The sequence below is a fragment of the Cygnus atratus genome, chromosome 2, assembly GCF_013377495.2.
Source record: "Cygnus atratus isolate AKBS03 ecotype Queensland, Australia chromosome 2, CAtr_DNAZoo_HiC_assembly, whole genome shotgun sequence".
Classification (NCBI taxonomy): domain Eukaryota; kingdom Metazoa; phylum Chordata; class Aves; order Anseriformes; family Anatidae; genus Cygnus; species Cygnus atratus.
Window position 1 is genome coordinate 48,406,788 of NC_066363.1, and position 23,680 is coordinate 48,430,467.

Sequence of the window (23,680 nt, forward strand, 5' to 3'; positions counted from 1 at the left end):
GGCCTGGGGTTGCAAGTCAGCCCCCCTCCTGCCTGGAGCTGGTGAGGGACTGACATAGACGATGGGCCTACAGGGCCAGCACGGGATAATGCCAGTGGCTGCAGCAGTCTGGGTCCCCGTTCCTCCTCCCAGGAACAGTCCCTTTGCCTTTCTTTATTTTCCAGAAGTAGCCCTGCAGAAAAAAAGTAGACCGCTCTGGTTCTCCTGCTGCAGTGGCAAATTCATGAAATGCTATTCAGTGGTGTATTATTTATCAGCACAACCAAGTCTTAATGAATCTGAAGAATGGCTTTAAAAAGTGAGAAGGAGAAAGGAGGCATTGACACAGTACTTGATACCTCACAGAATGTTATGTGCAGCTAGACAGATGCATCTATGTATATATACGCATATATGCATTTGTATATATACAAATGAAATGACATCCACAGGCGTATGAAAGTGAATGGATTTTACAGTAAAAAGAAATCAGAGCAATAACTATAACTTTTTAAAAATTATTTTTATTATTATTTTCACTTTGCTCCACGTTGCCCATTCCTCACTCCCCACAAAACAAGATTTTGGGCTGTGCTTGGGCTGAAGGTATAAGGGCTTCCCTGGGCAGCAGTCTGAGGCAGAAATCAGAACTGGTGCTTCTTGAGGTAAGTTGGTCCCGGCGCATGTTCCGATGAGCTTAAGGAAATCTTGCACACACTGCAGGGATAGGGATACATAACACAGACATTATCGCACAGAAAGCAAGTGAGAGAGGGAAAAGAGAGTCGTTGTCAGAAGGAAATGGGAGGAAGGACCCAGAATATATAAGGAAAAAAAGTGACATAAATTACAGTTTGATCACCACATTAAAAGAATCATGTGCTGCTGCACAGTATTATATGGTGGTAATTATATACCATGTATTTATTATACAGTGGTAAGAATTAACGACTTAATATCTGGCCACTCCATAGAGCTTGTTATAGAGAGGTGTTGGATTTTTTATATATTTTCTGTGAAGTTTAATTTTCCATGTGGTGTTGAGTCAGGAAATGGAGAGCCCCTCAGGTGGTGTGCTAGGAGAAGTCCTTTGAGGAGAATGTGTGTTCTGATGTGCAGGGGGAGCTCCCAGGAGCTAGCATTTCATCGTCTGAGCCGCTCTCTTTGTTTTATGTTCAAGATGTTGTTCCAAAAAAAAAAAAAAAAAGTGAAAAAAGATCTCTGAAATGCACGGACATCAGTCCATGGGGGAAGCACAAAATATCTTAACAGCTTGTGATTAATTAGAGCAAGGGAGGCACTTGAGGAGAAGCGCTGTACTGAATCTATGTACTATATCACGGGTAAACAGCTGCTCCTTTCATCTGGAAGTTTAGAATTTTCCTCTTCAGTCATCGCCTCTGTACCACGATGCACTGGGTAGAGCCACGGAGTCAGAAGAGCTGACTCTTAAACCTTGCACTATCCCAGCACTATGTGGCTGTGGGCCAATTACTTTACCACTCTGGGTCTTTTCTTCCCGTGCCTGACCTTTCTCTGTCTGATTTCTTCAGCTCTTCAGAACAGGAAGCTCCTTTTACTACGAGCTTGTGCAGTGCCTAACACAATGAGGCCCTAAAGTGGAGGCTACCAGGTGCTACCACAAACTGACTGAGCTGACACAGATGTTAAAATTTGACAAATTTCTGAGCTTCTGAAAAATTAATCTCCTGATGGGAAAAATTAGACACCACACACTTTTTCTGCAGAGCAGACAGCTCTTTCTCTGGTGTAAGTATACAAGAACAAAACAGCACTCACACAGCCTGGGTGCTGTGATCCGCATTCAAAACAGAGGGATGATACTGGGGATGATAAGGAGGCTATGGAGGGATGCTTGAATTAGCTCTAGAAACAATTTCAGTAATGGAAAAATACATAAGATAATGAAAGAGGAGCAGTCAGTCTCACTTCTGTGCCTGGTGAAATTATAGAGAAGATTATTCTGGGAGTTATTGAAAAACACCTAAAGGGCAACACAGTCAACGGTCAGAGCCAACATAGGTTCACTAGGGGAAAGTCATGCCTAACAAACTTATCTTCCTTTTACGATAAGATCACCCAGCTAGTTGACCAAAGGAAGCCAGTTGATGTAATCTTTCTGGGTTTCAGTAAAGCTTTTGATACTGTCTCTCACAGTATCCTTCTGGACAAAATGACCAGAATACAGTTAGATAAAAGCATAATAAGATGTGTGAACAATTGGCTGACGGGTCAGGCCCAGATGGTTCTTGTAAACGAGGTTACATTGGGCTGGAGACCTGACATTTGTGGGGTTCCCCAGGGCTCCATTTCAGGACCAGTCATCTTAAATGTTTTTATAAATGATTTGGATGAAGGACTTGAAGGTTTTTTGAGCAAGTTTGTGGATGATACCAAATTGGGTGGAGCTGCTGATTCTGTTGAGGGTGGTGAGGCCTTGCAGAGAGGTCTGGACAAGTTAAAGAGTGGGGCAATCACCAACAGCATGAAGTTTAACAAGAGCAAGTGCCGGTTCCGACACCTGGGAAGGGGCAGCCCTGGCTATATGTACAGACCAGGGGATTAGATGCTGGAGAGCAGCCCTACAGAGAGGGATCTGGGGGTTGTGGTTGACAGCAAGCTGAACATGAGCCAGCAGTGTGCCCTGGCAGCCAGGAGGGCCAACCGTACCCTGGGGTGCATCAAGCACGGCATTGCTAGTCGGTCGAGGGAAGTGATTGTCCCACTCTACTCTGCGCTGGTGCGGCCTTACCTCGAGTACTGCGTGCAGTTCTGGGCACCACAGTACAAAAAGGACATAAAACTGTTGGAGAGTGTCCAGAGGAGGGCGACAAAGATGGTGAAGGGCCTAGAGGGTAAGACCTATGAGGAGCAGCTGAGGTCACTTGGCCTGTTCAGCCTGGAAAAGAGGAGGCTGAGGGGAGACCTCATCGCGGTCTACAGTTTCCTCATGAGGGGGAGTGGAGTGGCAGGAGCTGATCTGGTGACCAGCGATAGCAGCGGAGGGAATGGCTTGAAGCTGTGACAGGGGAAGTTCAAGGTGGATATCAGGAAGAGGTTCTTCACTGAGAGGGTTGTCCTGCACTGGAACAGGCTCCCCAGGGAAGTGGTCACAGCACCAAGCCTGTCGGAGTTCAAGAAGCGTTTGGACAATGGTCTCAGACACATGATCTTTTTTTTTTTTTTTTTGGTTGGTCCTTAAGGGACCCAGTAGTTGGACTCGATGATTCTTGTGGGTCTGTTCCAACTCAGGATATTCTATGATTCTGTAATTCACAGCAATTTTAGCAGTCTTACATGAAAATCAGGCTAGAAATCCATATAGTGTAAGACTTGATCAAACTTCTCACATTAGAAATCATACTTCTAAGCTTTTTTTTTTTTTTTTTTTTTAAATAGCAATTTCATGACACCATTTTGCTGTCCTGATTGTGTTACGGTTCCTCCTCTTTGCTTGAATCAAGAAGATGAGTGTGTGGTATGGTTGTCTTCTGGAGGCACTTTAACTTGGGGTGATAGAGAGTTGTGCTCTTGGAGCTTAATATATCTGGTTTATTCCCCACTGTTGGTGATGATGGCAGCCTGTACAATATACTCAGAGAAATCATTTTAGCTATTGGCTGCAGAGAAATAGAGGTCTGTGCCTGGCCCACAGCACTACTGCACTACTGGTATTTTTCAGCCATTCCAACATAACCCCTCACTTCCGCTCAGCTGCTCTCTTCAGAAACGGGACATACTTTTTTTGGAAAGACTTCTGTTCTCTGCAAATTCAGACATAAAATATATTCTGACATATGGTTAGATTTCACTGAGAAAATGGCAGTCTGATCTCTGTCTCCCCATCTGCCCTCCTCACAAGTTTCATACACAAACACACACACACGCAAACAATCACATGTACTTGTGTATATGTTCTGTCATTTTCTGTCATGCAACTGTTGGCTCTACCACTACAGCACACCTGAGAAGTGGATGACTTAGTATGATGTTTTCTTTAAAGTCTGAGCAGGGATATTGTGAGTTGCTGCAGTACTGGTACTGGCAGGCTTTCGTTCAAGCACAGCCCTCATGAGAACTTTCTCCATTCACTATTAATGGTAGCAAGATGATTCAGTCAAGAGATAACACTCCTCTGGAAAATATTTATAAGGGAAAGGAAAAATAACATGCTAGAATGTTTGTTAACTACAAAATCAGCAAGCTCATAGTGTTCAAGGATCTAACACTTCTACTCTTTTTTTTTTTTTCAGATTAATTTGCTTATTACTAAACAGAAAATGCTGTTGTGGGAAATACCATTTATTTGTTACAGGAAGCATAAAATGTATCTTGATGTATAGAAGGAATGCACCTTCATCTTCTTAGCATAATAGTGAAGCGGGTGGCCAGCAGGATCTACTGACACCATCAATCTTTTTCCTCTTTTTATATCAGAGAGAAACAAATTTAATGCAAAGTTGCAATATTTATACCAGGTCTGTATGGCTCTGTTTTCTGTCACTGCTAGCCTCATCATTTATCTTCCACACCCTCTACTGATTTATCACACCAGCTTGTTGCGTTATGTAATAATCTTGATTTTCAACTAGAGGAGATAGCTGTCTCTTGGTATATATTCATAGGATGGTGCCTTAGTCTAATGAGAATGCCAGATGAAAACAAGTACTAGAGAACATCAAATGCCGGCATGAACACCAAGCAGACCCAAACAGAAATATCCTGGCTTCATTTTTTATAGGGCAAGTAACATTTTTTTTAAAAAATTAATTTTCCCCATAAGGTAAAGGCAGCTCATACCTGAGATACTGTAGACTATACAACAGTCATCTGATCAGTAGGATCAAGTAATATTAATGTTACTTTGGACTAACATTAAATTAGACAATGATTGGTCCAACTAAGCAATGCTGACTCCATCCCAGAAATAAATGCAAATTCCTTGGAAATCTTATGAAGATACTAACATTAACTATTCCCCAAGAACGCCTCAATGCTGTCTGCACACTCAGCTGGTCTCACTTTATGTGTTCCCCCCATCTGAGCAACAGCTAACTGAAGGCGATTAAGTCAGCAAGAGGGAAGTAAGCCTTGAAGCGAACACACACACACACACACACACAGATTAGCACTTGCTGCTAGTTTGTTTAATGGTTATAGTCACTGCCATCTTCATAACACCATTAGAAATTAAGCTGCTTTTGTCTGAAAGTATGTGCCTCTTATCCTGTGAGACAGAGGACAGCCTCTTTAAGGTTATGTATCATCCAGCTGAATTGTTCCACTACTTTCTGATACAGGCCAGTAGCAAGCATTCATTTCACTACAGTAACATGAGAAGGACTAGGACCAGGGACCTTTCTGAAAACACAATAACCTTCCATTTTTGAAAGATACAACATCTTCCATGTACCTTTCAAAATCTCTCAATCCAAGCTGGGTCATCACCATCTACAGTCTGTAACTCTTGTGTTACCATGCTAACAATAGGATGATCGTGTATTACGGGACCATTCCCTGGTAAGGAAATCTATTTGATTCTTGGCCTTTTTCTCTGCACAAATTCAGGATGTTTATCATTACTTAATAGGGTACTGCAACAAAAAACATTTCTTAAGCAAATATCTTTTCCGTCTGTAAATGTGCTTATGTCAGTGCCTTACATGCTGATGTTGCTGAGTGTCTGAGAGCTGAATCTTTTAAATGAAAACAAGAAAATGAAAGTTTAAAAACTGTTATTCTTTGGGGGCTCAGAGATTTTAAGAACAGTTTTGATCTGAAAAAGAAAATGGAAACAGCAACTTTTCTATTCATTTATGAGCAAATTAGTCATTTAATGCCTTTTGATCTTCAACACCAACACATAAAGGAATGATGTAATTTTTCTTATTCTGCAACAACTGTTAGCACTGTTTCCTGCAGAGAAGCAAGCATCTAGAGGTGTCAAGCTGACACCCTACTCCATGAAGTACTATCCAGATATAAGCAAGGGTTGACTAAGCTGGCCTGACTGTTGTGAATTGCTTTTTTTTTTTTTTCAAAGCACCTTATCATTAAAGCACATTTGCTATCAAACCCCATCTGTTAACAATTAACTTTTGGAAATCCAAACAAATGGGAAAGCATTACCTCAAATATATTCAAGTCTTTGCCATACAGTTTTTGCTATATTATTTCCCGAGGAATTAAGAACATTTAATGAAGGGGATTTAGATGTCTTTCATATCAAGGTAGGGACTTGTAAAAAGAGCTTATGAATAGTTGCACACTGCATTAATCAAGGAAAGAAAACTATTTCATACAGCCCAAATAGGAAAAGTAATGATGCTAACAAACATAAAAACAAGACTATCTATTGGGACTCACGACCTTAATTTTGATTGAAAAGTCCCACTCCCTATTCAAGAGGGATACTTCTGGCACTTGTTCAGTGCAGAAAAATGGCCACAGGGCTGCTGGCCAAACCCTGTCCGAAGAGAAAGAGCCAGGATTAAGGGTAAATAAAGAAGTGGCATGTTGTAGGAAACACCTATGCAGGTAGTACTGCAGAGAGTCCAGGCACTGTTGTTAGCTGGAAGACTGCCACCATTCAAAGACTATCCAAGTGCTTAATGAAGCAACAAAAAGAAGCTGCGATTACAGCATGGATAGACATATCTGTGATAGCTTTAGCTTGGCAGTCATACACAGCAGCAAAAGACATCATAGACATCATAGCAGCAAAAGACATTGGCAAAGACATCAGCACCTCCCTAAGACACAACACAGAATTCAGGACCATGAAGTCTTCACTGACCATTTTTTGATTGCTTGGTTGTGGTGTAGTCTTTACTGCTCTTACTGCCCAGACTAACTAGAGTCAGTCTTGGACAGATGTCAGACCTTCCACATCCTGTGCAACCAGGACAAGAATTTCTCCTGTCCCTAGGTAATCAGAAACCTCAAGAATAGAAGAAGCTCCTGATACCACATCTGATTTTTTTAAATCTATTTTGCCTGATTTTCATTTTAATCTAGAAGAGAATCTAGAAAGAGCCTCTTTCATTTAAATAGTAAGCTCAAAAACAAAACAAAACAGTGCCTTCCTTTGTATTTTGGGTAATACTGAGAACAGTGCCAGGCTCACAGAAAAGGCTTAGTGAGATGTGAACAGGTCTGAGAACTATACGGGCCTTATTCAGAACTATACAGGCCTAACCTACTAGTTTTATTCTGTGATTACAGTGAATTTCTCAAGGTAACTGAGAGCAAATTCAGGCACTGCACTCAAATTGTGATATTGTGCTGAGCAAAGCAAAGTCATTAATTTTTCCCTTCCCACTTCCTTATTTCTAATTCTGAATAAGGAAGCTGTCCTGGAGCATCTTCATCCCCTTTTTCTTATTGTCACAATGAATGTTCCTCTTTGATTGATGAGTAGTTTTCTCAGACAGACGATTTTCTGTGATCTCCCAAAATGCTATTTCAGAGCTGTCCAAAAAAGCTACATTCAAAAAATGGTAACAATGTGGAATTTGCTTAATTTCAGAGTACTACAAATTTAGCACTCAGATCCTAAGCATTTAAAGATTTTGTGAGTTCAAGTTTATTCAAATCTGGAATTCAAGTCAATGGGAAGTAATGCAGAAAGATGGGGGAAGTAAGTCATACACACTCCAAAGATACCCCTCACCATTCTCCATATTTGCATGAATCACCTTATGCTGAAGTCATGTGTTCTATGCGTTCTGTTTCTGCTATTAAATTGTCTAAAAAATATAGCCCTATAACATCCAATTTTGCCCAGGATTGTGGCTCTATTCCACTGTAAAAGCTCATGACCATATTTACTAACCTGAAAAAACAGGCCTCCCAGATTATTATTTTTCTCTCTGATCTGACTAAATCCAGCCTATATGGGATCTACCAGCCCATAACATCCATAGGGCTGGAAGGAGCAGGACTAGATGCATGCCAGAGTCTTTAAGACAGCTGCCATTATTTCTTCCTGGCCCAAGAAGAGATACCAAAGTGGTTTTGGATGTACTTCTCTAATGCAGTTGAAATATCCTGGTCTGATTGAAACAGTCAATATTTTTTTCATAGTTAGTCCCATCTGCTTTTTCACCTTATTTCAACTTCGGATAAAGCTGGGATTCTTGTTCCACCCCCCACCTCCCCTCCCCCATTTGAATATTACCTGAACAGAAATCTTTCAGCTCCATCAGAAGGAGCCCTCCCCACCAGAACACCAAAGTACAGCATGGACCACAGGGTATGACCTATACAAAGTACAGGCAAAAGGAGATTTAGACCTGATGCAGCAAAGAATCCCTCAAAAGACTCCAAAAATACTTCATATATTTTGCAGTCCAGGTGAGAAAATGTATAAACCAGCGGGGTGATTGCCCAAGATAAGCCAGGGTTCAAAAGGGGTTGGTTATTATTTGTTGGGTCGAGGTGCCACCGCTGTCTCTGTTTGCCTGTACTTTCGCAGCACTTCCCCTGTACTTCTTTGTTCAGTCCTTTCTGTTTGCATCAAAACATCAGAAAAATTTCCCCTAAATAACCACTGTATTATTTTATAGATTTAACCTTGTAACTCTTTCCTCTTATTTCCCTCTAAGTCACACGTTATCTCTTTCACTACTAAATATTTCCTGTCTGTTTCATTCATTGGCTTATTTTAGCTTCTTCCTTCCTCTTTGTTGGCTGGCTGCCCCCTATATGTCTGCCCTACATGTTTATACTCATACCCATTGTTGCCTGTTTTCTTGGCCAGCATACTGGTTCCCATTCTTTGCCATTGTGAAACTCTCAAAGAATAGCCAAGTTACTTCACGTTTTCTTTGTGTGAATCATAACTCTTGCGGCCTCCACTGCAGCAGCCATCTTGACCTGTGGCAACTCCTTAGAGACAAATTCCACAGTGAGAGTAGACTCAGTCTGCTCAGTAGCCCTCGGCACTTCACATTTAATAGGTAGCTACAAGTCTCACCCACAATTTCTTTAAATTCTATAATTTCCTTTTCTTGAAAATTAACAGAACCCAACATTCTATCCTTTTATAAAATTCATATTGGGTCTCCAATGGGACAAAGCTAACTTAAACTTTGGAAAGCTTTATTACTGCTATTTCCTGGCAACCCACTGAAAGGAAGCAACAATTCCCAATACCCTCAATCACTGTCCTCGTGTACATTAAAAAAATAATTAAATAGATAATGTGTGAGATTTTTTTATTACCATGAAGTTTTGTGTAATAGCATACAAACATCATGATACTAAACACCTTTTCTCTTAATTCATGCTGATTTAAGAGGCACAAGAATCACATCCCAAAACAGAATTCTTTAAAAGTGACATTTCCTGTTTCTATGGCAGTTCCACTGCTCTGTTCTGTCCCAGCATGTACCCTGTGCCATACTTAAGTGCTCGTTTGTTGTTGTTATTTATATTAGGGATGCCAGAAAGAAAAAGCATCAAGAAAGTGACTGGGAGCTCTTATGACTCAGATTTGCTTGATTAGCAAAATGCACCCACTGAGTTCCTGAATGCAGGACTCCCAGGAATGGATGGGATAATCCAGGATTAGATTCCTGTTCTATTTTTTGCCTTTTAACTTTTTTTTTTTTTAATGATGATCGTTGCTATGAGACAAAAGTTCATTAAAACATTGAAATTGGAAAGAAAGTATGTGTTGATTATGACTGAAACACAGATCACTGAGGGAGCTGACCTCCACCTTCCAGCCTTGGATAGGTAGCCCAGGCTGTGAACAACAAGGAACGTGCACCCCAGATGACCAGGAGCTGTGCAGCTGCAGGGGCCACCATTAGGAAGCATTTCTGATAGTGAATGAAGACTTCGTTGGTTCTTACCGTGCAGTAACAATGGAAAACAGCAATCCAAAGTGCCATGTATATTTACTTAAAAAAAAATCAGATTGTTTTTTATTAGCATTTCAGCTTGTCTCATCTTTGTATTAAAGATGCAGATTAACTTTTTGTTTGTTTGTTTGTTCATTTTTTTGAATACAAAATAGTTGCAGAAAGGGGAAGAAAACATCCTTCTTATTCCACAGCACACTGATGCAGCCTGTTGTAATAAATAACTGTAAGGGACAATCATGCTTAGCATCTTAGTTGCATACTTAATCTCTGTCAATTCTTAAAAGTTGCATTTCTCCATTTTTCTAAGTATACTCCCCTGAAAAAAATGATATTTGATGGTTTCCAAGACAGACCTTCCATATACAAAAAGACTCGTTGCTAAGGTGTATACAAACACACACAAATATATTCATATATATACCCTGTGAAATAAATGTGTAAGTACCACCATTCTTTGAGAGCATTCTATTTCCTCCTCAGTGCTGTTTCAGCATGGCTTCAGCATTTGCTTGTGGCTTTTTTCCCAGTCACTGGATTTTAGTGGTGAAGTGATATGTATTTTTCAGTTTCTCACATGCAAGCTGTTATTTATTCAGATCACCAGAATGTACTGTGTGATTTAGTATTTCTAAAATTTTAGGTTCACTAACCACTTCATGGGACATCATGCGAAGACAGCACAAGGCTACTTTTTTGGTAAGTATTTACAGATCTCAGAATAAACATTCAGTGGGAATCCCAGCTATAAAACAGTTTGTCACATGCTATACACACACTGGAAATCTTGCATCTTTGGCATTTGCAGACTGGAGGGAAAGTTCCTCTTTAGAAGAGATGCTATCACAAGTCAGTATCAGTCTCAGCTTGCATGCTGATCAGTTTTCATTACAGGACTGCTTTATATCACTCTCTAAGTAGTCACTAATAAGTAAAATGCCAGGAGAGACACACCAGAAATTGTTCTCTATTCTAGGCAGCTCCTTGTTTTTGCAGAATTAATAAAATACGTTGTTGTGCACTGCAATCCAGTTTCCTCTATCTACCATTTCCATCAGCTCTTGGGCTGTCATAATAGCCCACATATGCTGAATTCCCATGTTCTTGCAGGCAGGTTTTTATAGCCTGCCAGCATAGACCTCAACTCAAGCTCATGGCAATTCTCTACTGCAGCACAAAACCTACCAGTCTGGTTTCTTACGTTAGTCCCTGCATGCAGCTCAACAGTCTCCTAAGTGCACTGAGTTGAATTGTTATTTCATCATTACGCTATTCAAACTGCTTTTAAACTGCTCATGATCCAAATATTGTGTATTTCCTTATGCATTACATCTGCTTTGATTATTGTGGCCTTCCCTGATTGCTTAGATAAAGGGTTCCTGAAGTTACTGGGGAACATTGCAACCCACATTTACAGAATGGGACCTCATTGACCTTGCTGTGGCTCTCAGAGGGAAACTAATTTACTATAATGATGGTGTGGACTCTCCTACTCAAGGAAAAGTGCATAACTCACCATCTTTCACCACTAGCCAACAGTGAAAATGAGGTTCAGTTGCTGGAGGGTGGCTGGTCCAGGATGCCTTCCTTCACCTAAGAGGTACTAAAGTTTAGTACCAGTAAAGTTTAGTATCAGTACAAGTCTATTGCTACGACTCTGGTGCTAGCCTAGGCTTATCCCTTCCACAACACTCAAACTTACAACAACACTCATTTCTGTTTGATGTGACTTCCTGGCACAACCAAGTTATCTGTCCTAGTTATCCATCTCAGAGATGGGGATGCCACTTTCAGGTGCCTACTGCCCTCTCTTCACATTTTGTGGTGGTGAGATAGACAACAACCTGGCTGATCTTCAGAATCACAGCCTTTAACATATTTCATGGAGTTGTTCTCTGTTGGAGAGAAACAGTACAGAGAGAGTAATCAAACTGCCAGAGATTCCCCAGAGCAGGAAACCAACTTGAACGCTTCTAGGTATTGGGATAGCACTCAGACCTACTGCTCATCCTCCTTCTAACCAAAACAATATGGGGATGGATTGGTACATAAAGACCGTCGTACCTCCAAATAAAAGCAATATTGGATATCTTTCACAGGAAAATGCCACAGAAAACCTCTCAAGGACTGAAAGTTTGATTCAGACTCTGCTTACTGATCCTCATGGTCTAAACACTTGTTAGGTTTACCTAGTCATACCTGTTGCACACTCCAGCCATGATGAACAGATCCATTCAGCACAGTGTTTACCACTTTCACCAAACCCAAACAGACATGTTCTGAGGAAGGAAACCATCATCAAAACACCCCTCCCCTTCAAAAGTGTTACAGCTTTTATGTCTATGAAATGTGCATAGGATATTAATGAAATGGGAAATATGAGCAGCTATTACCCATTACAGGCAAGATGCTGTGTTATACAGGCATATGTAAAGTCACACATTCAGACTACCACTTATACCATTTCCTCTAGACATCTAATTTGAGTGCCATTCAGAACCACTGCTAGAAGTCCAGGTTTATTGTAAAGGAGAAGAAAGACAGACATTTTCACACAGCAGTTCAGAGTATAGATAATTGCCTGAAAGGACGTTTGGTCTTCCAGCCAAATTGCAGCATTCATCTTAACTTGAATTTTTCATGATCTTCACAGTCTATGTATGGGATCACATAATTTACAGTTCAGGTGGATTTGGTCAACCCAGTTCTCAAAACAGTCAGTTAAGGCAGAGAGCTGCCTTGAATCCAAGCTTGCAAAAATTATGCAAATCACCCATGACTGAGAAAGTTAATTTATCTAGGTTTCTATGTGTGCAAAGACTAACTTGGTATTTGACATTTACAAATTCCCAACACAATTCTTGTCTGTTTGCAAAAACATGTAAGTGATAAAAATCCAACATCCTAACTGTTACTTTTGCAAAGACAACACAGGGCAGAAGAGAACATCTGAGGCACCTATAGTACTGAAAGTATTTCCTTGTAGTGTAACAACATATCCCTTTGCTGTGGAGCTGTGCTCTCTCATGTTTACTTGGGGAAAAAATCCTGAAATCGATGCTGAGCTAATTGCAGTCCCCAAAGGCTCAAACACACACCTTTTTTACAAAGGCAGGGGAACAACAACCCCATTAAAAAGCCATTGAGAAGGACCACAAGAGGCTCCTCAGGCACTTTGAAAAATCTCTGATGTCAGTGACTTCTATATCCAAATGATCTTCACCTGGCTGGCAATCACCGTGACAGTGAAAAACATAAAACATTCTTCAGTCATCACGTCACCCCTTTTCCATTTGACCCATGGTTTCAAACCACTCACAGCTCTGGCCAAAAGGAGCAACTCCTGAATGACTGTTACTGAGAGCTTCTCAACCCTGGAAGCTTTAAAATACCCAACAGCTACAAATGCTTGAACTAATGGAGAGAAAAAAATAGTCATCTGTTCAGCATAGCCTAAGTGTCTTCATTTTATGAGAGCTTAAACCTACTGCACTGAAACTAAGAGGGGGTAAATGGGGGCTTTCTGCAAGCCAATAAGGAATATATTTTGTCATGGCTCTTCGCAACAGCAGTTGTAAAAGTCTGTGCATTCATGGCATTGTTGCTTAAAAGAACCTTTCTTGCTGTCTAGGTATTGTATAGGTGGAAATGGGTGTGATTCAGTAAAACACACTATCCATTAATTTTCTAACTTGTGTTTTCCTATTTGAACTGAACATGGGCTGTTGCCCCCTTTTAACTATGGCAGCAACACGGAATAGCTACTTTTCTGACAAGTGACCAAGAAAACAAGTTACACAGGGCAAGTAAAACGTGAGAGTGGACTACATGTCTTGCCCGATTCTTAACCAACCCCTCCCTGCTATTCTAGCAGGCAGGGAAATGAACTGGCTTCAGAGCCAAGCAGCTTTCCCTACTAAGACTCCGTTTGTGGCACCATCAGGATGAAATCAATGTTTGTTTACTTTTTCTGAGTAAACTGAGAATATGGAAAAGGAGGAGTCCCAAACCTCAAAAACAAAAATGAAAAATTCAAGGAAATTCATGGATAGTACCAGGCAGTTTACTCAGCTGACAGAAGAGAAGAATTTTAACTTGGAGAGAAGGTAGGGTGACTCTCACATAACTTCTTCCATCTTTGCCCTAGGTTTCTACAGTGCTATTCCCAGCTGCCAGCGTGGAGGAGAGTAGTGAGCTCCTTTGTGCACACTTACAATAGTAAATACAGCATCCTGGAACCACTTAAATCCTCTGTGTTCTTAAAAAAAAGACCTTTTCAATCTTTGACATTTTAAGTTAGAAGTAAAAGCAGTCAAGCACATTATTAAATTCAGCCTCAGTTTCAAGAAAGGGATGGGTGTGGGTGTGTCTAACCAAGACTACACTAGGGAGACGATAACTGTTTCTAGGAGAAGAGTGTCAACTTTTATTTTTGGGACAGCAGAATTGGCAGACGCTCTTGGCTTCCACCACACAATTCATGTGAAATGAAGAAAAAAAAAAAAAGAAATTTAACTGGCGCTGCCCAAGAAAACCAGACAGACGCACACAAAAAAGGAATGATGTACCATACAAAGCATTAAATACACACACACGCACACACAGGCAGGACTCTGCTTTATACGATTTGAACCATATGGGCATGTACACATACACACGCACTAACTCACACCCGTAAATCATTTAGCCGGATTATCTGTCTGGTGTGTGGAACAGAAACACACTTATGAAATCTCTTTTCTTCTTTTAGCAGCAGGCTAATAATTGATAAAGAGCCAGACTGGGGGCTCTGAGTTTTATGTGACAGATATACAAGCAGTTCTCCCTGCCTGCACTTTGCCTGTTCTCTCAACAGCAGCAGCTCCAGCCTGAGAGCAAGAAAAGCCACTCACCAGCTGGCACCTATCAGACTCCTCCAGCAGCTGCCAAGTCGGCCTGTGAGGGCAGCACGGATCACCTGATTTAGCCAAAGAAATAAGAAAAAAATATCCCATCGGGTGACTCAACAGGCGCTGGAGCCAGCCGTGCTTTCTGTCCCACTTGGGAGGCTCCAGCTGCCCGTCCAGCCCTCCTGGTAAAGCCTGAGCACAGATATGTGATTGCAGCAAGTCGCAAGCCTCCTTTAGCATCCACCCCAGCAGCCAGAAGTGGAGAGTGGGTGGCAGAGTGGTCTTCCTGTAATGACAGAGTGGGCAAAGCAGCAGAAGCATAAATACCCTCTTGGCCTTTCTGAAGGCATCCCCATTGGCTCCCACTGGCTTTTCTGGAGGCAGGGAAGCACAGAAAATGCATGTGAAAATAATGGGCTACTCTGAGGGGAAGGGCTTTTCTCCCTCCTCTGCGCATTTCCTGAATTACAGTGCGAAACCCAGAGTCTGCATTAATGGCATGTTGTCTAAAGTTTATTTTCTAAAGATTTTTGCCTTTGCCAATGTGAAGGAAACCCTTCATAATGAATGGCCTGAAGGTGTGGAAACAGGGAGAAGAGTGGGTAGTTCCTGGGTACTGGCCCTGCACTTCCACTGGGTTAGACAACCTCAAGCAAGTCAGCTGGTTTATCAGTGCTCCAGTTTTCTCATGCATTAAATGGAAGAGGAGGTAACAACAAGTAGAAGATGGTATGTGTAGAAGTGGTGTGCGTGTGGTGCTAATATGGATTTCATATAAAGAAGATTTAGAAGTCATAAGTCAGGATTACAAGGATGTTGGTCACTGCATAAGTCTGTAGTGCTCTTTCTTTCTGCTTTTTAAGGAAAATTGCTGCTGGTAGATTCCACCTCTGCCATGGCAGAGTCCTCCTCAGATGGCATGGAAATGGGTGAGGTGAGAGGGAGCAGCTCACCACCGGGAGGCCTTTGTGCAGGGATCCACTCCCCTTCCCTTGGGCTACCTGAAAACCAGTAAGCTAAATTAAATGCTCTTTGCACATGGCATGACAGCGGCCAGAAAAGCCATGAAGAAAAGGATTGGTTGCCATGTCCAACTGCACTCTGGTGGGTCGATCTTGTATGCCACAGATAACAAGAAGCAACTCCTGAAGCAGCTTTGTGACAGGTAGCCTGATCCTGCTCGTTGCAGGCTCGGAAGGACTCCAGGAGTCCTCATAAGCTCTGCCTCAGAGCTGACTGCACTTGGAACAAGAGGTAGGCCTGGAGAATGCCTGAGATGTCTTCCAGCCTGACAGATCCTATGATCCACCATAGTACCACTCAGCGCATAGCTGGGACTCCCAGGCTTTCTCTGTCCTGCCGCCTTCTTGTTTACATGGTACTGGCACTCCATTCTTTTAACATACAGCAAAACTGTGAAAAAAAAAATTAAATTCAAAACAAAACACACACTTAAAATATAGTGATATTAAGGAAATAAAATCCAACCCACAAACAAACAAACAACAACAACAAAAAACAACAGTGAAGCAACCCACTCTGAAGTTGTTTCCATATTGTTAGGCATAACTTAGTGACATCTCTTTTTCAGGAAGTTCCATTTTTTGCCACTTTTTTCACTCACATTGAAGGGCCATGACTGACACCTGAGAGCATCTTGAGAGACATGTCAGGGAAAAGCCCCATGTTGGTGAATCTCACAAAACAGAGAGCTCATTTGCTTCAGTGACCGGAGCCTGCCAAGTAACCCTGCCAACAGGAGGTGTTACTGGCATAGAAAGTGCGTTTACCAGGCTTCCTGCTGACAAAAATACCTGGTGCTTGTAGTGATCTTCCTTCTGTTACACTGTAAAGTGTCCAAGCCTCGGGGGAGGCTGCTTTGTTTGTGCTGAGCTCTGCACAAATGCAATTGGAGTAAGAAGCAGCACTGCAGTTTCTGATTTTCACTAATTGTGTCTGCCTTGATTTTCTCCCCCTGCATCATTCCTGTGTAAAAGGACTGAAGCTGGCTCAAGGATATGCTTCATTTTTTGACTCTCTGTCAGCTGGAGCACAAATTTCAACTTCAGGAACACATGCGTGCCACGCACACCCTGTTGACTAAAGGGAGACAAGATCTATGTCATCAGAAAACTGACTTCATTTCCATCCGAGGCACAATACTCACCAGAGAAACAAGAAGAAATAATACCTCACCTTTGGGATCTACAAGATATTTTAACAATTCCATTCTGCTCAGAGAAACCGTCAAGATTGTCACACATTTAAAATACAATCACCTCAGATACAGCTTCCATTACAATGGCATCAGAATACTTTTTCTGACCCTGGTAGCATTTCACCAGCTTTGTAGAGGTGTCACTGAGAACAAGCCTGAGTTGCACATGCTCTTGTAGGACTGTGCTTCCAGGGATAACAGCATACAGCTAAACAACAGCACGAGTCAGCTCCTTGTTAAGTTACACACACAGGTACACATTCTGCCTAGTCCACTAAGAGAGTTTCATTTCATGTTAGCTTCGCTTTTAAGCCCCACTACAAGTGAAAAGATGAATATGTAGCAGGCTTTAGAAAACAAACCAGATAGAACCCTCCAGTATACCAGAAAACAGTCTAGTTAGTAATCACAGCATATTTGCAATAATGTGGTACAAGGGACCTATACCATGCAGAGGGCCTGTTGGAAGATGCCAGCTGCACAGTGGTACTGGAAAGAAACATAGCTGCTTGTATTTTGGTGATGACATTTTAATATTAAATCACTGTAAATTAGGATGATTGCTCTTCTGTGGTGAGCAAGTACAGACCTTGGCATCTACAGGAAAGGAAAGGAAAGGAAAGGAAAGGAAAGGAAAGGAAAGGAAAGGAAAGGAAAGGAAAGGAAAGGAAAGGAAAGGAAAGGAAAGGAAAGGAAAGGAAAGGAAAGGAAAGGAAAGGAAAGGAAAGGAAAGGAAAGGAAAGGAAAGGAAAGGAAAGGAAAGGAAAGGGGAGCAAGACTCTGTCTTTAGCTTGTGTCCTTTGAGTTGATGTTTTTCTACCCTGTTCCCTTTTCCTACTTAGTCCTCAACTGCCATCACCACATTACATTGAACTCCTGTAGTTGATGCAACTCAATCCACTTTTGGCTGACTTCAGATCAGGTAACCTTGTTTATATCTTCAGTTTGATCCAGGAATTTCATGGGAGCTTTACCTTCTGACTCCAAGCTACATTTGGCTGAATTTGGCCTTACATGTGGGAAAAACCCTTTGGAGAATCACAGTAGTTACTGTACAGACACAGCTGCTGTTTTTCCAAATGAAATAGTATTTCATATGTTTCAATGCTTTTTAAAGTCAAATCAATTTGGCCCATGACTTGCTCTGTATTTCTTTTGCCAGATTTGATTTCTGTGTTCAGAGTTGGGGACGGTAAGTAATAATGACAACAATGTGTCTGAAATGAGAAGTTATTAACTCTATTTATACCAGCATAAGCAAATTATGAAAGTCTGTCAGTGCCAAATTTCAAGCAGGCTTTGGTATGCATGGAATATATTAACGAGAAGAGAGTTTGGCAAGTGAGAAATACAAAGAAGCTAGGAGGAATGTCAGCTGGAAAGAAGACCCAGGTTCTCGCTGTGGTGGTGGGGGGATTCAACAAAACAAGCCACTTTTATAAGGAGAAGGAATAGATCTGGTCTATGTGCCTGGACCAGTCATGAACATGTGCTTAGTGCAAACCCCGTGGTGTAGCACACTTTCTGTGACATAGGCTAGACTGCAACTACTAACTCCAAAAATGAAATGGTTAAGACAAATGCAGAGCTGCAGTTGATGTATGAATCAGTGAAGTATGTAATATCTTACCAGCTGAAATATTTGAGGCTAAACATTAAGTCCTTACTCAGTGGGATCTCTGCCAGTAAGCTCACTCTCCCTTGATATTTATGATTAACACTTTAAAACATCCACATTGTCTTTTTGACTCATAAGAATTCCAGTTGACGGGAACCAATTTTCTGTGGCAAAGTTTCTGGCTGTTACAAAAGGGGAGACTTCTTGTTTAGCTCTCTCTGTCTTTTACTGTTATTGGATCACAGAGCAGCAAATTACCTTTGGGAAGGAGGTATCTACGGGTGTCCCAGGCTCACAGCTCACTCCCCAGAGAGCTCCCTCCAGGCTAGCAAGCTGCAGTGGGGATGAGTCCATCTGCACCTCACCAAGCTTTAATGATAACTAGCTCATCTTGGGTTCCCGGGCTGCAGGAGATATGTGTGAGGGAGCATTGGCCCTGGGTTTATGACACAGTCTTTGCAACACCAGCATTAGCTTACCTAGCCAGGCTGCTGTTCTCCCCCTTAGAAAAACTGGGACAGAAGACTTTGCAGGCAGCAGAGGCAAGTCTGGTGAGGTAAAGCAGCTGTGGACAGCAGACTTCCTGAGTCTAGGGTTTTGATTGCAGCTCGCAATAAATGTGATGTATGTATGAAGAAGAAATAGAAATAGAAGAATTAGAGACATACAAGTGAAGAAGCACATTAGGAGTAAAGAGTGAACATTTTTTTTCTTCCTCCAAACTCTTCCTAATTAAAAGAGGGATGAAGTAGAAAGTACTTGAAAATGGGACCTATGGTTGCAGAACCACATTTCTGAAATACAGATCTCTCAAGTATCAAACTACACTGCAGAATGACTAATTGTGGGGTGACTAATCCCTGTCTTCCCTCCAGAACTATTATTTCACAGTGGCCAAGAAAACATACCATAAAGATGTTGTTATCACATCACTCACATTTACTTGCGTTGAGAAAGACTGAGGCTTTTATGGTACTTGTCTGATTACCAAGAGATATGCTTCTTTCACATAAGAAAAGAAAGAATCACTTAGTCTTCATAGTTCATTCCTGGACAGTTGTGAAGGTGTTTGGTTAAATGTCTAGGGATTAGGAAGCTGGCTTTCAAGCAAAGAAAAAATTTATTTGGAGGGGGGAGGGGGGGAGGAGGAGGGGAGATGGCAGGAGCAGATGGATATTCAGGTTGACAGAAAATGAAAACCTGCCTTTGTCTTGCTTTCATTAGTCTTCATTACATGACCACGACAGCTTTAATTGCTGCCCCGCATACATAAGTAATAAAAATGTAAAATGTTTAAATGAACTGTGGCTCCCAAAAGCCATTATAAAAGATTAATGATGAGTACTCTTTGCTAACTTAAACATCTTCAAGAAACACATCTGAGCAGCCCTTGTGGTTACGATGATATTAGAACAATATTGGCTGGACCACTTGTCTCAAACCATTATGCATCAAGCTTTGATGGTTTTGATTATTCCGTCTTTAGCTAGTCTGAATTCTAGACATATTTGATTCCAATTTACTCGTTCCTGACAAGTTATCCCAACCCTACAATCCAAAGAAAGAGTATTCAGGTACTCATATTCTGTCTTCAAGAACTGCTGATGGCTTTTACTACCAAAGACATTGAACATAGGGTTTAATAGTATCACTCCAGAAATTATTCTGTTAATTAAGAAAATATCCACCTGAAGGGGAAAATACATGATCTTTGCTATATAAATTGGAAGTAGTACTAAGACGCATGTTTGAATTGTAACTTTCCCTTGAGGGGCACAGATTTTATTCTATTTGAATTCAGATGTGAGAGCAAAGTTAAATTTCTAGAAGGGCATCAAAGCAAATCCAAGCTTTAGCATAGCTGTGACCACCCATCTCTCATTTATCTTAGAAACTCATCTTGAGGTTTAGGGAATGCTTAAGTAGAGGTGAAGGTACCAACTCTTGCCTTCTCGCTGCCACCACTCAATCTTCCATTTGTGATTTACTACCATGTTTATCACTGCATCTGCTTATCAAAATGGAGTTCATGCAAAGACTTGTAAGTTATTACCAGCCCATTATGTCATGTATTTGTGCCCTGCATACATAGCAGTGCAAGTTTCAGAAGCAGTACTCCTGGCCCACTAAGCGCATGGGAATAAGTTGTACCTCTTAGCAAAGCTTGTACCTCTAAGCAACCTGCTTTCCTCTTACTGTTTCCTATAGGCAGCAACCAAACTTTGTTACGGGGCACTCTGAGCTTTTCCATGGATAAACACCTCCCTTGTGAAGTCAGCTAAGTACTCTTCAGAACTATGTATCTATGGGAATGAAGAGGTATGCAGAGGCAAGCTGAACTCTTTCTGTGTGGTGTACTCTTATGTTTGGCTTTCAGTCCAATTTTTGAGTTGGACAAATTTGGGAAGACTTATAAAACTTGATACTGTGAGGCATAAACCACCCTCTGGCTATTTGGGATTGAACTGGGTTTTTCACAAATGGCAGGAATTTGCTGGTTGCAGAGCTACTTCATGCCATCCTTTCCAGTGTCACTCACGGAGTCCAAAAACTAGACTGTGGGGCTGCCAAATGATGTATTTGTGTGTTCCTTTCTGCTTTAGTGCTCATCTCACTCTATTCCACCCAATGTTGACTTTCATAATACAGGTCCCTCTGCCAGGAGTGGATTATATTGGCTACTTAAGGTCCTCCAGGCCTTTACCAGATCTCCCTCACAATGATCTCCAAATTTTCCCATTTCCTGTCCCGCTTCCATTAGCTCTTCGGGCTCATTTCTATTCACGTGGTACCATTTCTATTTCCTGACTGCTGTTTGGAAGCTGCCTCCTTACAAAGTCTGGCTTTTGGGCTCTCAGCTCTTCCTGCACAGTCTTCTGGGCTGGTCTCATTCCAACCTGCAGGCCACAAGCTTGCCCAAGACAACTATCTTCTCCTCAGTACTGAAACAGAAAAACACAACACCCAACAACAACAACAAGAAAACACCAAAAAAGCCCAAAACACACACACAGAAAAGCCACCTCCAAAAAAACCCCCACCCATTCTCTGTTCAGCACTGAAGAATAAACTGATATAATTAGGACCACAGGACTAATTATATTTAGGAAGAGCAGGAGAAGTCTGCTGTCCCAGGGAGAAGAGCAAGATGATGGAGAAAGGAGAGCATGGGTTAGTGTTGCTATTTCACAGCTGGCTGAGCAAGCACTTGGCTCTACTTTTTCCAGCCTAGGAAGTAGGTGCAGGAGCCACAAAGATACAGAAACTTTCTTGCCAGGTCTTTTAAATCAGTTACAGGGTGAGCAGGAGGAGCTCATCCCACTCTCTGCCCCCTTCTCCTGTCAGGGAAACTCCTCGGGGTGGTGTTCAGCCTCTCTCAACTCCTCTCCTGCTGCTGCAGCTGCCCTGGAAGCCCCCAGACATTCCCAGCAGAGTCTGGACGGCTGCTTTGGTGACAACCTGGGCTCAATTTAATGAAAACGTTCTTGTTCACTTGCTGTGCTGGCAGCCTGCCAGCATATTTTCTTGAGGCACATAAGAGAGAGAGAGAGGAGGGAAATGGTGATTTTTTAACAGTTTTTTTTTTTTTTTCATCCAGCCAAACCTGACTGGAATTTCATGGATGAAAGAAAAGGCACTTCTCTAGCCCAAGGGCCTTGTCCCTGCCAAATTATAAGGGCCTGCTGCAAACAATTGAGGTGTTAGAGCTTCTAAAAAAATAAAAATGTTGAAAGATTCTTTTATAACGGAAAATATTAGGCAACCCAAATCTAGGGCCAGCTGGTAGTGGGCAGTATAATATAAGCTCTTTGAAGAAGAGCTGTGCAAATAATAGATTTGCAGAATTTCTTTTCTTCCACTCCACCCAAGTCTGAACTATTTTAGCCATTTTCTCCAGCTAAAATTATTTGCCAAATTCAGCCAACTGCTAAATTCTCTCTCTCCTTTTTTTTTTTTTTTTTTCCAATTTGACAGGTTTCTTGTAAAAACAAACCCGTTCTCCCACCTCTGGTTTGGACTTGCAGCGTTCATTGATGACACTGTTAGGAAGAAATTTGCCTGTGGTCAGCTCCTTTTTTTTTTTCCTTTTTTTTTTTTTTTCTGCTCTGTTCTTGTCAGGTCTCACACATTACAGTAACCGAGCTGGCCTGATAGCTACGTCTGTATCCAGAACCTGTCGATATCCACAGGAAGTTTTCCATTAGTCTCTGCCATCTCCAAATCAGCCTGCACCAGGCTAAAAGCCTGTGCACAGCGTGGGGTTGGAGGTTCAATAGGTAGCAGTTTTTAGCCTGAGCCTTCACTGGACCAGTTAATAATTGCTGTGTTTCTGGTGTCAACTGAGGACCAGATGTTGCTTCCTGGTGCAGGGGGAGGGAGGCGGGGGGTTTGGGATGGGGGCATGTTGCTGGAGGGGAGAGCTTCAAGCAGACATACGGAGTGGAGGCTCTGACTGCTCAACGTCATCGATTTCGTGGCATTTCTTGTAAACACGCAGGTGTTAGCCACCGTGTCCTGGCCAAATCCCTTTATGGCACTTCACCAGCTCAGGCACTTTACTGACTTAAAATCATCTCTGTGTTTCTAATTGCAGGAGCTGCTCCTCACTTCCTTTCTTTAGGAGCAGATTTGTTAAATGTACTAATGGCTGACAAATACCTGCTGTGTCCTTACCCTTCTCCAGGCTGGCCCCCTTGCCGGGGATGGCAATGCAGTCCTCACACGTGCAGCCCGTTAAAAGCTCTGACATCCCTCGGGGTGTGTGGCAGCCACGTGCACATGCGGCTGGGAGGGAGGGAGCTGCCCCACGTACCCAGACAGGAACAGTGGAGACCTGGGCCGAGCCTGAGGCAGGGCTGCTGTTGGCAATCGGGCACTATAAATGGATTTAAACAAGCTGCCTGAGCCTTAAAACACAGTTCCAAACTAATGAAATTCAGTTGTTTGGCAGTGTCAGGCGTTGTGTTGATTTCAGAGGCTGCTTTATGACCGCTCGCATAACATAGCTGCTCCAAAACCTTCCCTGTTCCTTTCATTTTCCCTTTCCCTTTTTATTTTTATTTTTAATTATTAGATCTATCCTCAG

General features: G+C 41.9%; 1 long non-coding RNA gene across 1 annotated transcript; it reads right to left on the minus strand.

Moving 5' to 3' along the window:
* Positions 1-565: 565 nt before the first annotated feature.
* LOC118249702 (uncharacterized) lies at positions 566-14,833 on the minus strand. The gene is made up of 3 exons (XR_004779187.2): positions 14,762-14,833; positions 8,180-8,261; positions 566-696 (listed from the first exon to the last, which is right to left on the minus strand). It is a non-coding gene; the product is annotated as an uncharacterized LOC118249702 (long non-coding RNA).
* Between the last annotated feature and the right edge of the window lie 8,847 nt (positions 14,834-23,680).